Source organism: Macrobrachium rosenbergii, chromosome 10 (assembly GCF_040412425.1).
Source record: "Macrobrachium rosenbergii isolate ZJJX-2024 chromosome 10, ASM4041242v1, whole genome shotgun sequence".
NCBI classification, from domain to species: domain Eukaryota; kingdom Metazoa; phylum Arthropoda; class Malacostraca; order Decapoda; family Palaemonidae; genus Macrobrachium; species Macrobrachium rosenbergii.
This window is the reverse complement of record NC_089750.1, coordinates 49,814,408-49,829,407: the sequence shown is the minus strand read 5'-3', so window position 1 is coordinate 49,829,407 and position 15,000 is coordinate 49,814,408. Positions and strand designations below refer to the sequence as shown.

Sequence of the window (15,000 nt, the reverse complement as noted above, 5' to 3'; positions counted from 1 at the left end):
TTAAATTAGCCATACAAAGGACCGTGAGAGTTAACGAAGTTGGAGAGAGAGAGAGAGAGAGAGAGAGAGAGAAGAAACTAAATTTTATGCAACAAATTCGATAGTAAATATTACGTTAAAGGAGAGAGAGAGAGAGAGAGAGAGAGAGAGAGAAGAGAGGGGGCCTTGAAACTAAATTTTATGCAACAAATTCGATAGTAAATATGACGTTAAAGGAGAGAGAGAGAGAGAGAGAGAGAGAGAGAGAGAGAGAGAGAGAGATGGGGTGCTAAATACTGAAAGGCTATTAAAAACTGTAATGGCTAATATAGTGAATACGATATAATAAGTTTTGCATACTGCACCATATGTCAAACGACGATACATCAGTATATTAATCTCTACAAATTCGTAGAAACATATCAATGAAAAGACCAACAGATTCTCAAACAAAATAAAATTCTCAAATGGCACTCAACAATGACCATAAACGCCAAAAAATCTATCATATCAGTCATTTAACGTCCATGAGTGAAAAGACACGCCCATCTATCAAGCAGTAAAAAGTTATCAGAGGTCGCAACCCCCGCTGCAACGAAGTCTATCAGTTCGTGACCTCTGGTGACCCCATCCTGCACACATTTAACCTAAATGTATGAAGGATGGGAGGAAGAGAACCACTGGTAGACCCAGGAGACGATGGAAAAACAATCTTCTTGGAGTCTAAGAGATACGACATTATAGATCCTTGACCAGATTGAAATTATGTAAAACTCTGAAACAGGTCGGTATGGTGCGAGTGGCAATGTTATACACTATCATGAATATTGCACAAATGAAAGAAAGAACATTCAGGTTATAATCTGGCATGACACCACACGTTATCAAAACGATGACGATTCTATTTCCACCCTAGTCAAGTAGATGTAGTAAAATCCTAGGCATCTTGTAGCACAGGAGATAAGGCTTCGAATAATTCCATGCGACGATTTCGAAGTCAGCGTGAAAGGAGTTTTTCCTTCATTTCCAATTTTGGACTCCATAGTGAAATGAGAATTTACGCTAATAAAATATTATACTTTATTACGACCCCAGCAGAGGCAACACTGTAAAATGTTCAAACACTAACCTTTGACAAACTAAGAGTATACAATTTTAGATCAGAGGAAACATATATTCTTCAGTAAATCGAGCTGATGAACTAGACAACCTTCAGAAAAATGATCTAACACTACTTAAATTGTTCAAAGACAAACATTTCAGTCTTTCAAGTCCTTGTTTAGCGGAGAACTAACCACAGCGAAGGAGAGCAACTTGCCTCAGTCATAACCAAACGATTTATACAAGGCTAAGCTTACTGAAACAACTGCGTTACGTTTTGTCAAAGTATTTCATTATATCATTGTAAACATCGGATTACTCCTGGTAAACATCTTGCTCACTCAAGTCGCTCTCGGGTCACACTGTAACCCATTGCCGCTAACACAAAGTCATTATGTTTTGCGTCACCTTAACCGCCTCGCCTCAACCCAGTCATTTGGATGCTCCGAGCTCGGTGCTTGCTCACTCTCCGGGAGGTTGGTTGTATTTCCATCACCTCTTACGTCTACCCACATGCCTCGTTCCTGAACCTAACTGACCTTCGCTGCACCTGGAAACTATTCCCTTTCTAGTGGAGAAGCGGCAAACTAAAAATAAATAAAATAAATAATTTTCTTGCATAAATGCGCGAGAAAATTAACTGCCACAACACTGCCATGTGAGTTTGAAATCTTTTGTCGCTCATTGGGCAGGATAAAGGAGGAATGGAATGGAATGGAATGGAATGGAATGGAATACATAGTTTTGGCCAAAGGCCAAGCACTCGGACCTAAGAGGTCATTCATTGCTGGAAAGGAAATTGAGAGGTGTATATAACAGGAGGAAAACCTCGCAGCTGCACTATAAAATAATTGTTAGGAGAGAGTGGACAGCAAGATGGAAGAAAGATAATGTGAATGGAGGTACAGTAAAAGGAATGAAAAGAGCTGCAGCTAGGGGCCGAAGGGTCGACGCAAAGAACCTTTAGTAGTGCCTACAGTGCAACCCGTGAGGTGCACTGACGACACTAAACCCCTACGGGGGATAACGGCTAGTCCTCCTTGTAAAACAAAAAAAAAAAAACGCACACTTGAAATCTTACTCAGATGGTTTCCAGACCTCATTCAGGGTTACAGTGAGGCTTGAAACCCGAAAGAGTAAGTCAAGTCTGTTCATCCCCAAAATGAGACTTCTAAGGACTGATCGACTTAGCACACTTGGTTCTTCACCAAAACACTAGGCACTTCATTAAATAAAACTTCCTTAGTCTCACATTCAGTAGGACCTAAACATTACTAGCTTAGGTACAAAGTACAAGTAACAATCAAGTATATAAAAAAACAAGCAATTGCATATTGCCAAAAGTAGGAAAATTCTGACAAATATAACAAAATAAAAGCATCAGAACATAATAAGAAATCATACATGCTGACAATTAAAGCCCAAACGATAATAAAATGATGCAGGGCAATAGACGAAAGGAAAAAAAAATTTAAAACAAACTCAAAACAAAAACGAAGAAAGTGAAAAAATCAAACTTACATTTTTTTCGAGCCTATGACTTTTCTACCACGGAAACAGTAAAACAAAACAAAAAAAAGTGACCTCTGACCTATGAACTTTCAACCCCTAAAACCCCAATCACTCCCACTCTCCATGAAAGGTCATAACACCCAAAAACCAAAGGGGTTGAGGGAGGGGGAGGGTGAGGAGGAGGGGAAGCCTCTTTGGTAACGTTCATTTCCAGCAAAGTTTCCAAGAATTTTTCGGAGAGATGTTTGGCGCGACCCCTGACTTTCTCGCCAGCGGGGGTCATCCATGGAGCGTCGTGAAAGCGCTCGATGAATGAACTCGCATCGATTGACATCATTCACACTTCTCGGAAACATCAGAGGACCATTGTTTATCGGTCGGTGTCTACCATCTCACTGGGATGCCTTTAATTACTATTCATGAATCACTATTCCGCGATTTGTCAATATCTTTCATACGATCTCGCGATCTGTCATTATCTTTGATACTCACTATCTTGCGATCTGTCATTATCTTTCATACTCACTATCTTGCGATCTGCCATTATCTTTCATACTCACTATCTTGCAATCTGTCATTATCTTGCATACTCACTATCTTGCGATCTGTCATTATCTTTCATACTCACTATCTTGCGATCTGCCATTATCTTTCATACCCACATCTTGCGATCTGTCATTATCTTTCATACCCACATCTTGCGATCTGTCATTATCTTCCTACTCAATATCTTGCGATCTGTCATTATCTTTCATACTCACTATCTTGCGATCTGTCATTATCTTTCATACTCACATCTTGCAATCTGCCATTATCTTTCATACTCAAATCTTGCGATCTGTCATTATCTTTCATACTCACTATCTCGCGATCTGTCATTATCTTTCATAATCGCTACCTTGCGATCTGTCATTATCTTTCACACATCTTGCGATCTGCCATTATCTTTCATACTCACTATCTTCCAATCTGTCATTATCTTTCATACTCATTATCTTGTGAGCTCTCATTATCTTTCATACTCATTATCTTGCGATCTGTCATTATCTTTCATACTCACTATCTTGCGATCTCTCATTATCTTTCATACTCACTATCTTGCGATCTCTCATTATCTTTCATACTAAACGAACCGCTATCTAACGATCTGTTACTATCTTTCACATTAAATGAATCACTCTCACGAACTGTCACTATCTTGCGATCTGTCAATATCTTTCCTACTAAACCAATCACAATCTCACGATCTGTCACTATCTTTCACACTAAATGAATCACTATCTCACAATCTGTCACAATTTTTCATATTAAACGAATCACTATCACACGACCTGTCATCATCTTTCATACTAAACGAATCAATATCTTGCGATCACTATCTTTCACACTAAATGAATCACTATCTCACGATCTATCACTATCTTTCACACTAAATGAATCACCATCTCACGATCTGTCACTATCTTTCACACTAAATGAACCACCATCCCACGATGTCACTATCTTTCATACTAAACGAATCACTATCTCACAATCTGTCACTATCTTTCACACCAAACGAATCACTATCTCGCGATCTGTCATCATCTTTCATACAAAACAAATCACTATCTCACGATTTGTCACGATCTTTCATACTAAACGAATAGATATCTCACGATCTGTCAATATCTTTCATACTAAACAAATTACCATCTCACGATCAGTCACTATCTTTCACACTAAATGAATCACTATCTCACAAACTGTCATTATCTTTCACACTAAACAAATCACTATCTCACGATCCGTCACTATCTTTCGCACCGAACGAATCACTATCTTGCGATCTGTCGTTAAATCTCATACACCTTTTGAATGAGTTTATATGAAACAGCAGCACCAATATGCAGTAAATGTGCCTCGCTGTCCAACTTCTCAGTTCCAGAGATCCTTTGTTTCTCACACCGTTGGACTGTGGAACAGCCTCCCTGAGGATGTCGAGAGATTGGAACTTCAGAGGTTCAAGGAAGATGCAATGCATTACTACCCTCATACTATTCTCCTTGCATTTTAATACATTTTTATCTCTTTATCTATTTCTTCATTTTCTTTTCTTTTTAAATAAGTGGGATATCTTCGTTCTGTACTTCCCTTTACTTCCTCTTACTTCTTCCTAATGAACACCATATTCTTCAGAGGCTTGAGTTTCAAGTCAGTGGCCCTGTGGGGTTGTTCCATATGAATAGGTTTCAACTACTGAATAATAATAATAAATAATAATAATAATAATAATAATAATAATAATAATAATAATGTTCAAATTAGATGGTGTTCAGTCAAGTGTGAAAAACTTGAGCTTCCCCAACCACGTAAACTTAGTAAGATAATTGATATAAGAAGCCCAATACTTGTACCATGTTTAAGGATTATTATTATTATTATTATTATTATTATTATTATTATTATTATTATTATTATTATTATTATTGTGCCCCTCTTCACCATGCAGGGGTATGTAGTAACGGACCCGTCAATCGGGCCTGTCAGTCTGTTTACACCAGTTTAAGGAGTAATAATATAATCTATAATAAAATCCGAGTGGATCTGATCTTGTTTGTCCTCCCCTGGGTGACAGTACGGGAGACGTGACACAGCCACCCACCCCCTGCAAACCGATTTGTCTGCCCAGGGAGTGGGCGGGATAGGTAAGGAAACGGGAGGGTAGGGGAGATATCAACCTTCCTCTTGCAAACCTGTTTGTCCACCCCAGGTGGGGGCGGGATAGGTAGGGGATCGGGAGGATAGGGGCGGCAGCAGTGCCGAGTTCCAGCGTGCGTAGCGCTCGCCAACAAGCTCGTAATAATAATAATAATAATAATAATAATAATAATAATAATAATTATTATTATTATTATTATTATATTATTATTATGCCCTCTTCATAATCTAGGGAAAGGTTGTAACTGACATCTGTCTGAATAAAAAGGCTTTCAAAATTCATATATAAAACCCTATGATTGACGGGGATTCAACATTTTTCGTACTGGATCCAGGGGTCGAGGTCATAATTAGAGGTCACACAGAAACTTCATAATTAGCATGCATACTCCAATAATGAAACGGATGTGCTGAGAGAGGTCAAAGGTCAAACAGGAATTTGTAGTTCCAGATGCATTGTGATTCAAAAATATTTCGTTGTTTATTATTATTATTATTATTATTATTATTATTATTATTATTATTATTATTATTATTATTATTATTATTATTATTATTATTATTATTATTATTATTATTATTATTATTATTATTATTAATGCGGATTTTTATTGTCATGATTTTCTGACTTGTAACGACGTTTTCATGTAAGAAACACTCAAATGTTTGTTGATTTATCATTATTTTCCCTTTTCTTCTCACCGCTTTCTCTTTTCTGAATTGATATTAATAATAATAATAATAATAATAATAATAATAATAATAATAATAATATTTTCATTATTATTATTATTGTTAAAATGCCTCAGTAATTATAACAATAACAACAACAGTGAAAAAACGAAAATATTGAAATAAATGGAAAAATGAGTATCGAATATCACTTAAATTCATCATTAGGATATAAATTAGTCGTCCCTTAAACACTGTTCCAAATACGAACTCCAGTCAAATTCAAAGTCTCAACAGGCTTATACTCCAACGACACAACGTAAAACGATTAAAACGCCGGGGAAATGTCAAGACGACTAACAGTCCAGTAAAATGCTCGCAACGAGCAAAAGATCTGCTTTACCATGCACCGCGCGTTCGCTAAGGCACAAACTTATTCCTGGGAGTTTGGCCGACTTTTTTGTCCCGCCCCTTCGAGAAGTTAGTGAAAACTTGGACAGCTGACCTCCGGGAAATTCGAAAAATATAAAGGTGATTAAAAGTCCATACACCATCTGCAGTTTCCTGCCTTCCTCCGAGGGAATGGAGTTGCGGTCCGCTCTCTCGCAAATATGATCAAACTCGGTGAACGTGCAGAACTATAAGAGTAATTTAGTTTCCCCAAGCATAATATATATATATATATATATATATATATATATATATATATATATATATATATATATATATATATATATATATATATAATATATAAATCTGTCTATCTATAAATATATGAAATGTAAATGTATATGTATATATAAATATATATATATATATATATATATATATATATATATATATATATATATATATATATATATAATATAATATATGTATCACGAAGTGAGGAATAAATATATATCTGTAAATATATATATATATATAATAATATATGTATATATATATATAATATATATATATATATATATATATATATATATATATATCATTAGATGCATATAAAACAGAGGAAAATAACTAATTTATACAACATAATTCTTTTCTGACTTTCCGCTTCCTTCAACCAAACCGAAATAACCTTTCTCATATGTAAACTTCTATTTAATATTTCAAATTAGATTAATTTAAAACGTAGAGAAGCTAGATTTACTTACTATAAGCATAAGCATTCAATGTGCTATACATGCAAATTCACAGCGACGGTTCAGCCCTCCCCATTCTAGTACCTGGCTTTCAAAATAATAGCCCTTTGTTGGCCGAGTTGGTTGAGCTTCAGACCGTCATTCGATGGGCAGTTCGATTAATTTAAAATTTCTGGTGATAGAAATTAATTTCTCGCTATAATGTATTCCACAATAAGCTGTATCCCGTTGCTAAGCAACCAATGGTTCTTAGCCACGTAAAATAAGTGTAATCCTTCACAGCCCAGTTCAGCTGTTAATCAGCTCAGTGGTCTAGTAAAACTAAGCTATACTTACTTATTTTTTCACCCTAATACCTCAACACAACAGGGGGTTCGTGGTAAGGAATCATTCAACTTCCCGTTATACTTTTGATTTAAAATATGCAAACTGCAAAGAGTACAGGAAAACTAGAAAATTACGCATAATGCATAATGGTTCTTTATTTCGCTTTTATGGCATGATATTTTAAGTTGTTTTCTCAAATTACGGTTCATAAAGAGCACATTCATTTTATGGCTTAAGTACACAAAACACTGGCTCCCCTGCTCATTCTGTTGGCTTTTCTAACCTCGCTAATTCCCTTTACCAATCCCATTAAATTGCTGACGATAGCTGCCTGGTACATACTTATCATCGGCAGCCAGTCATCTCGGGCATCTTTTTAAACGCTGACCAGTCTAGCAAACGTGAACAAATTTTCTCACACTTGACAACAGTTAAACAGTGTTACGTTCACACCTTTATATTTTTCACTTCGCAGAACTATTTACCTCTTGTGTCTTGCGTTTTATCCACATCAAAATCAATTATTCTTTTTATTTGTACTCTACCACTCGCGCAAGAGCATTTCCTTTAGAGTTGAGTAACTGCACTGTACAACAAGTTATTCTTGAAAACTAGATACTTTGATAAACAAAATGGAGTCAACGTGGCTACGTAATTTAGATAGGAAAGAAGGAAATAAGAAGGAATACATTTAAGCATGCCACACTAGGAAACAAGCATGTGACGAATCATGCAGGCGAAAGTAAACTTCAGAGGTGTCCTAAAACTTACAGCATCCAGCATAGCGGTTATTTCGTTTGAATGAAAGAGCTAATCACAAACTGCAAGCTTTTATTTGAATGAAGCCGTTCTCCTGTAAAATCACCTAACTGTTCCAATGGCGTTCTGAAGTTAAGACGATAACTGACAAACGGCAAACATGTTTATTAGTCTTACAGCGAAACTTTGCCCAGAAATGGAAGTCACTATGCACGCTATCAGACCTATACACAGGTACATAAACATCTCCCATATGAACATGAAAGATAATGTTGATCATTTAAATAAATGATAACAGATAAATAATACAATTACATATACAATTAATGGTCTGTATTCAAATACGTACGATACATCCCAAACACCGAATTCAAGAAGGGCTTTTCAATGTCAAGTGTCATTGTCCCCTACACATGAAAATGCGTCTACTGGTGACTGACTTTCGAGAGCTCTTCACCGGAAGCACTCCACCCATTCAGTCACACAGATTACCTCATAAGAAGCCCTGAGCATTTTCAAAGACCAAAAACGATGAAAAACACTAAAGAAAAATAAAGTTTAGAAGGCGAGGAGAGCAAGCACAAATATTTATTAGAAGTAACTCATACCCTTTCCTCTTCCCTGCATCCCAGTTAGTTCAAATGCTTTGGCATAAATCAGTCTTTGCTGCATACAAACATTTAAGCCATTAGTATGGCCACGAAACCCGGCAGCGAATAGTCTTTCGTTTCTAAGTTCACTCTGTTTAAATTGAAAATCATGACTTCATTATAAAGACAAGACCGTGCAGTAATAATAATACCCAGGGAACAGAAAGAGTGCCAAAAATGCCCTGCACCCAGGAAACCGTACCATACCAGACCATCAAACAACCCATGATAAGGAAAGCTTATTATACCCTTTCGCTTCGTCCTGCCAAAAAGAAAACCGTCCCACTCACCAAATCCCCCTCCATTCAACCACATGATATGCTATCGCCCCTTCTATATAGTTTAGACCCTTCCTTCCCCCCGTTCCTCTCCGCTCCCACACCCTGGGGAAGACTCCTACACCCACACATAAACACACACACAAACACACGTACACACACTAGATGTTACCCATGGGGGCAAATACGTCACGCACGGTGGCTCTCACATGCCACGGACTTACTTATCATCAGTACATTGCCTCGCTTCTTAAAGACTGCTACTGCCAGATTCCCTCATGCAAAAGCCGAGGGGAGGGGGGAAGAGAGGGAGAGATGAAAGGGAGGAGGAAAGTAGGTTAGAGAATGAAAGCCGATTCTCCCGGTGGGAAATACCCGAGAGGCAAGAGAGAGACCCATCGAGATGAAACGGGAGATGAACCCGGAACGATGCTGATGTGGATGACTATCAGCGGAGAGAAAAAGTTAGGAAGGTGCTGATGATAAGGACAACAAACGTAAAATAAACGCATGAAAAGCAAAAGGCGACAAGGCCCAGAAATATGAGCGCGCGACCCAAAAATGAAACTAAAATAAAATGCCAAGAATAAGGTGGTGGTGATGGTGACAAACTTCCTCACTCACATCCCGCTGCTATTTCCTGGGAGGTCAGTGAGAGAGAGAGAGAGAGAGAGAGAGAGAGAGAGAGAGAGAGAGGCTAGGCAGGGAAAAGATGGAGCAACATTCCTCTCTCTTGGTTTCTCTCCCTTATGACGATAACAAAGGGATAATAAGAGAGAAATCAGGAGGATACACCATGTGCAACAGGCAGAATTAAATTTATTTAAATATAAATGTTATCAAATCCCCTCCTGGTAAATGAACTCTCTCTCTCTCTCTCTCTCTCTCTCTCTCTCTCTCTCTCTCTCTCTCTCATACACAAAAGAAGAGGTAAAAGAGATCAGGAGGCTTAAATGTCTGACTTGAACTGAAGAGGAGCATATGATTGTTTTTCTAAGCAGATAAATAAGCAGCCACAGAGAGAGAGAGAGAGAGAGAGAGAGAGAGAGAGAGAGAGAGAGAGAGAGAGAGAGAGGGGATTATGCATTATGCTTAATGTGAACTGAAATTACTGGAATGTTAGTTCCGATGTCACATTCAACAAATATTTTATGGTAAACTTTATTTCGACAGGAATGTATTTCTGCAATAAATAAAAATAAAAAAATTCATACACAATTTTCCCAAAAATCTTTCATCGCTACATATAACACACTTGAAAACGCATACTTCTCTATTTAATGTGTAGCAACACTGCACTGTAAAATTAAACAATATAACTGAACGTCACCTTGAGCGTTCACACTAAAACATAAATACAATTATTTTGCGAGGCTTAACCTTCACATCTCAAGGAAAAGTAGCCACGAATGACGCGTTCTTTCAGCGGTAACTAATGAAGTTTCCTTTTATAGAACAAGGTTTTTCTATTCATTTTCTAGCGTCGAATAAAAGGTTCAATCAAATTCGATATATTACAAACAAGCTTTTGGATAATCTAATTAGCTGAATTCCATTTATTCCTGCTGAGAAAAATAAAACTCCACTTATTTTTACCCGGAAACATCAAACTCCATTTCCTTTACCTACAGACATCAAGTTTCACTTGCTTTTACTTCGAAAAGTTGAACGCCATTTCACTTTACTAAGAAGCGTCAATACTGCAAACAAAACGGTCTACCATTGATCTCAGAACACGTATTATCAAGTACGATTATACAATCTACGGGAACTCATAGCCACAGTTCACGGAAAGGGGTTGTTGGGGGGGGGGTCCTTCCGTGACTACAACCACGAAGGAGAAAGAGAGAGAGCGTGAATGATACGGGCTTTCTCACGGAAGCAGGAGTCCGTGTTATAGTAGAAGTCCTGCTTAAACTAAATGAAAGAGAGAGAGAGAAAAGACCGTACAGAATTGTAATTTATCAGTTGATGAGAGTCAGAGAAAGAAACTAGTAAATTGAGATGTCATAAATAGGTAAATTGAGATGTCATAAAGAGAGTAAGACAGAGAGAGAGAGAGAGAGAGAGAGAGAGAGAGTCATGATTAAAAATTAAGCAGACTTACGAGAGACTCCATTGCATGCACATGCTGATTGTGTAAAATAAATACCATGTGCATAAGATTAACATTCCAGCTCTTGAAGAGGCACCGGGAAACATTCCGGTAAGTGACTGCGTTAATGGTTTTGAATTGGGCTGGTAAAAGAAAACTGCAATTCGTCATTCACTCTAAGCTTACATTATCAAATGAATATTTTTGCACCTGTTATGACAGGACATCGTCTTACAACGCCTAAGCTCTTCACTTACTGTCCACGAGTATGAAAGGTCTTTTTTTTAACACTTTTTACTATTTTACACCAAATTATTTTCTTAAATAATTTCAAAATACCAACGCACCATTACTATACCACTACAATTATTATTATTATTATTATTATTATTATTATTATTATTATTATTATTATTATTATTATTATTATTATTAAAGTGTGATGAATTCTGATAAATATATTGCAACTCTCTCTCTCTCTCTCTCTCTCTCTCTCTCTCATCAAAATATCATTTCACGCGACATATTGCCCCCATTTGACATAGATGTTCCTTTCACATGGACAGCCTTTGTCACCAGTAGTTCTGAGAGAGAGAGAGAGAGAGAGAGGCCAACTCTTACAATGCCTTTCGATGTACCAGGAGGTGGTTTCAAGGCATGGGTAGGAAAGGAGTAGCGGCGAATGACTTCATTCCAAGCATTATTTATAACAGGCAATGGCTGAAAGTGCCAGTGCCAAACCATATCCTTCTCCCCCACGCCCAAACCCTCCCTCCCCTCTCCCTTCCCACCTCCTCCTCCTCCTTGATTCTCGTGGCCCCAAAAATATGCAAGACAGGATGTCCTGGATTGTTAAGTCTAATACATGAAAGCCGATACAACTAAACGGCCGTGTAGATAATTGTTAGTGCAAGTGATGAATGCCTGCCAGGTCGTTATCACAACGGACCATTTACGACAACACGAAGAGGATTGTAAATACGTCTGGGACCTCTGTATTTGCTACACAAACATGCAGCTCAATGAAGCCAAGGGTAGCACAGTCCGTGCAACCTGTTTTATTTATTTTCTAACTTTGGAAAAAAAATTATATATAATTATATATATGTATGTATGTATGTATGTATGTATGTATGTATGTATGTATGTACATACATGCATGCATGCATACATACATATGTATGTATGTATGTATATATGTATGTATGTATGTATGTATGTATGTATGTATGTATGTATGTACACACACCTAAAAACTGTCCCACTATTAACTATCTGCCTTTGATCATTTTATATTTCGTTCTGATTTATAGACCTCCGTCTCTTTCACACATTTCTTTGTCCTGTATGAGTTTTTTCATTTTCTACTTTGAGACAAAATGAACGACGCTAATGCATGTTCGGCTGGTTCCCACAAAAGATTTCTCCGTCAATAAATTAACAACATCTATCATTAAAACTGCGTTCAATACTTAGATTTGGGAGCACGTGAGAAGTTTAACTCCAAAGAATACTATTCGCAATTGCTCCCTCACGCAAAACTAAACAGAACATAGCCTACGGAACACTGTCTACGGAACACAGAGTGAGAGGTTCCGAGGTATTTCCTATGAGAGCGGCTGACAATGAATGGCTTAACAGCGAAATAATACAAAGTGAAAAACTGTGTTGCATAAAAACGGGACAAAGTGAACGCCATCATTAATCTGTCTTCGTAGTAATGGCAGGCCATCAGGGTCTAATTGGACCATCGCGACCAGATAAACTAATTTGACTGCGCTCTCTCTCTCTCTCTCTCTCTCTCTCTCTCTCTCTCTCTCTCTCTCTCAAATCTTTTAACTTTCGACAGTAACTACTAAATAATTCTGTTACTAAGATACCATCTTTCTCTCACATACAGACATTCTCTCTCTCTCTCTCTCTCTCTCTCCTCTCTCTCTCTCTCTCTCTCTCTCTCTCTCTCTCTCTCTCTTTCTCTCTCTGCTTTCAATAGCAACTATTAAATAATTCTATTATTAGGTTACCATCCCCATCTCACATCCACTTTCTCTCTCTCTCTCTCTCTCTCTCTCTCTCTCTCTCTCTCTCTCTCTCCTCTCTCTCTCTCTCTCAGCAACTACTAAATAATTCTATTATTAAGTTACCATTCCCCTCTCACATTTACACTCTCTCTCTCTCTCTCTCTCTCTCTCTCTCTCTCTCTCTCTCTCTCTCTCTCTCCAGAGCAGGGAGAGGAAAGGGATCGAATAACGAAACCGGACCTTACTGTAAGGGGAGATCTTTAAATAATCACATCCTCATGAAGGAATGGACGTCTTAGACGGGTGTCTATAGACTGAATAACCTTCCTTTGAGACTTTTTTTTTATTCATAATTTACTCTTTTCATATTTTTGGTTATTTATTAATTCGATGAAAAACGATGTATTAATCTATCTACCAATCCACCGTATTCTTCCATTACAAATCTATTTATTTTTTTTTTTATTCCATTAATTCCATAGAAATTTATAGTAGGTAATAGTTCAGTTATATACGCTAATTTTCGTACTTATTCACTATTCTCTTAATATTTTGTTCATGTTCTATTTTTCGTACTTATACACTGTTCTGTTAGGTTAAATAAATAATAACCAATTCCTAAACGAAATAGACTTGTGTGTAGCTTTAGGAATATCGTTCAAAAATCCTTAACACACAAAAACGAACGCCAAACTCAATAAAGAAAAAATATTTTATAAAAGTGAAGTTAATATAATTTGGGAAAAGGGAAAATTCGTCAGATCACACTCAAACATATCGACACTTTTGTTTTCTGAAAATGGTATAGTCTCTTAAAACTCGAACCACATCCAAAACATTTCCCTTTTTTTTTATGAATTTCAGTCAAAATGATTTCCTCTCTGCATTGTTTCTTGTGCAATGTTTTTTCATCGAACAATTTTTATTATATTTTCATACAGCAGCTGTCTTCCGATGACGTAATTGCATTATAGAACACACTGCGTCTTTATTATTGATTAAAAAATATATATATATGTGTGTGTATATGTATATATACATACATATATAATTATATTATATACACACACACACACACACACATATATATATATATATATATATATATATATATATATATATATATATATATATATATATATATATATTTTATATATAATATATATATATATATATATATATATATATTTTACTACAATACTGTGTTCCGTAGACTGTTCCGTACGCTGTGTTCTGTTTAGTTTTGCGTGAGGGAGCAATTGCGAATAGTATTCTTTGGAGTTAAACTTCTCACGTGCTCCCATATCTAATATATATATATATATATATATATATATATATATATATATATATATATATATATATATATATATATATATATAATTCCATAAGCTGTGTTCTGTTTAGTTTTGCGTGAGGGAGCAATTGCGAATAGTATTCTTTGGCGTTAAACTTCTCACGTGCTCCCATATCTAATATAATATATATATATATATATATATATATATATATATATATATATATATATATATATATATATATATATGAATATGAAGTTATGTGCCTCATTTACACATGCCATTTTCATACTCTTAAATATTAACCCCAAATACCCTTTAACATTGAATCCACTCAACTTGAGAACAGAACAACTTTCACCCAAAAACATAGTTTGAACCCTGGCCAGTGCTCATGATATTGCAAAATATAATTCCCCTTGGATCTCAGTTAATCCCAAATTCAGAAAGAAGAATTTTCCAT

General features: G+C 36.4%; 2 protein-coding genes across 3 annotated transcripts in view; one reads left to right on the top strand and one right to left on the bottom strand.

Annotated features, from left to right (window-relative positions):
* Positions 1-15,000, bottom strand: part of LOC136842621 (rabankyrin-5) — a 379,842-nt gene that overhangs the window by 163,074 nt on the left and 201,768 nt on the right.
* LOC136842622 (uncharacterized) overlaps positions 1-15,000 on the top strand; it is a 33,512-nt gene that overhangs the window by 4,978 nt on the left and 13,534 nt on the right. The gene's annotated exons all lie outside the window — the stretch shown is intronic.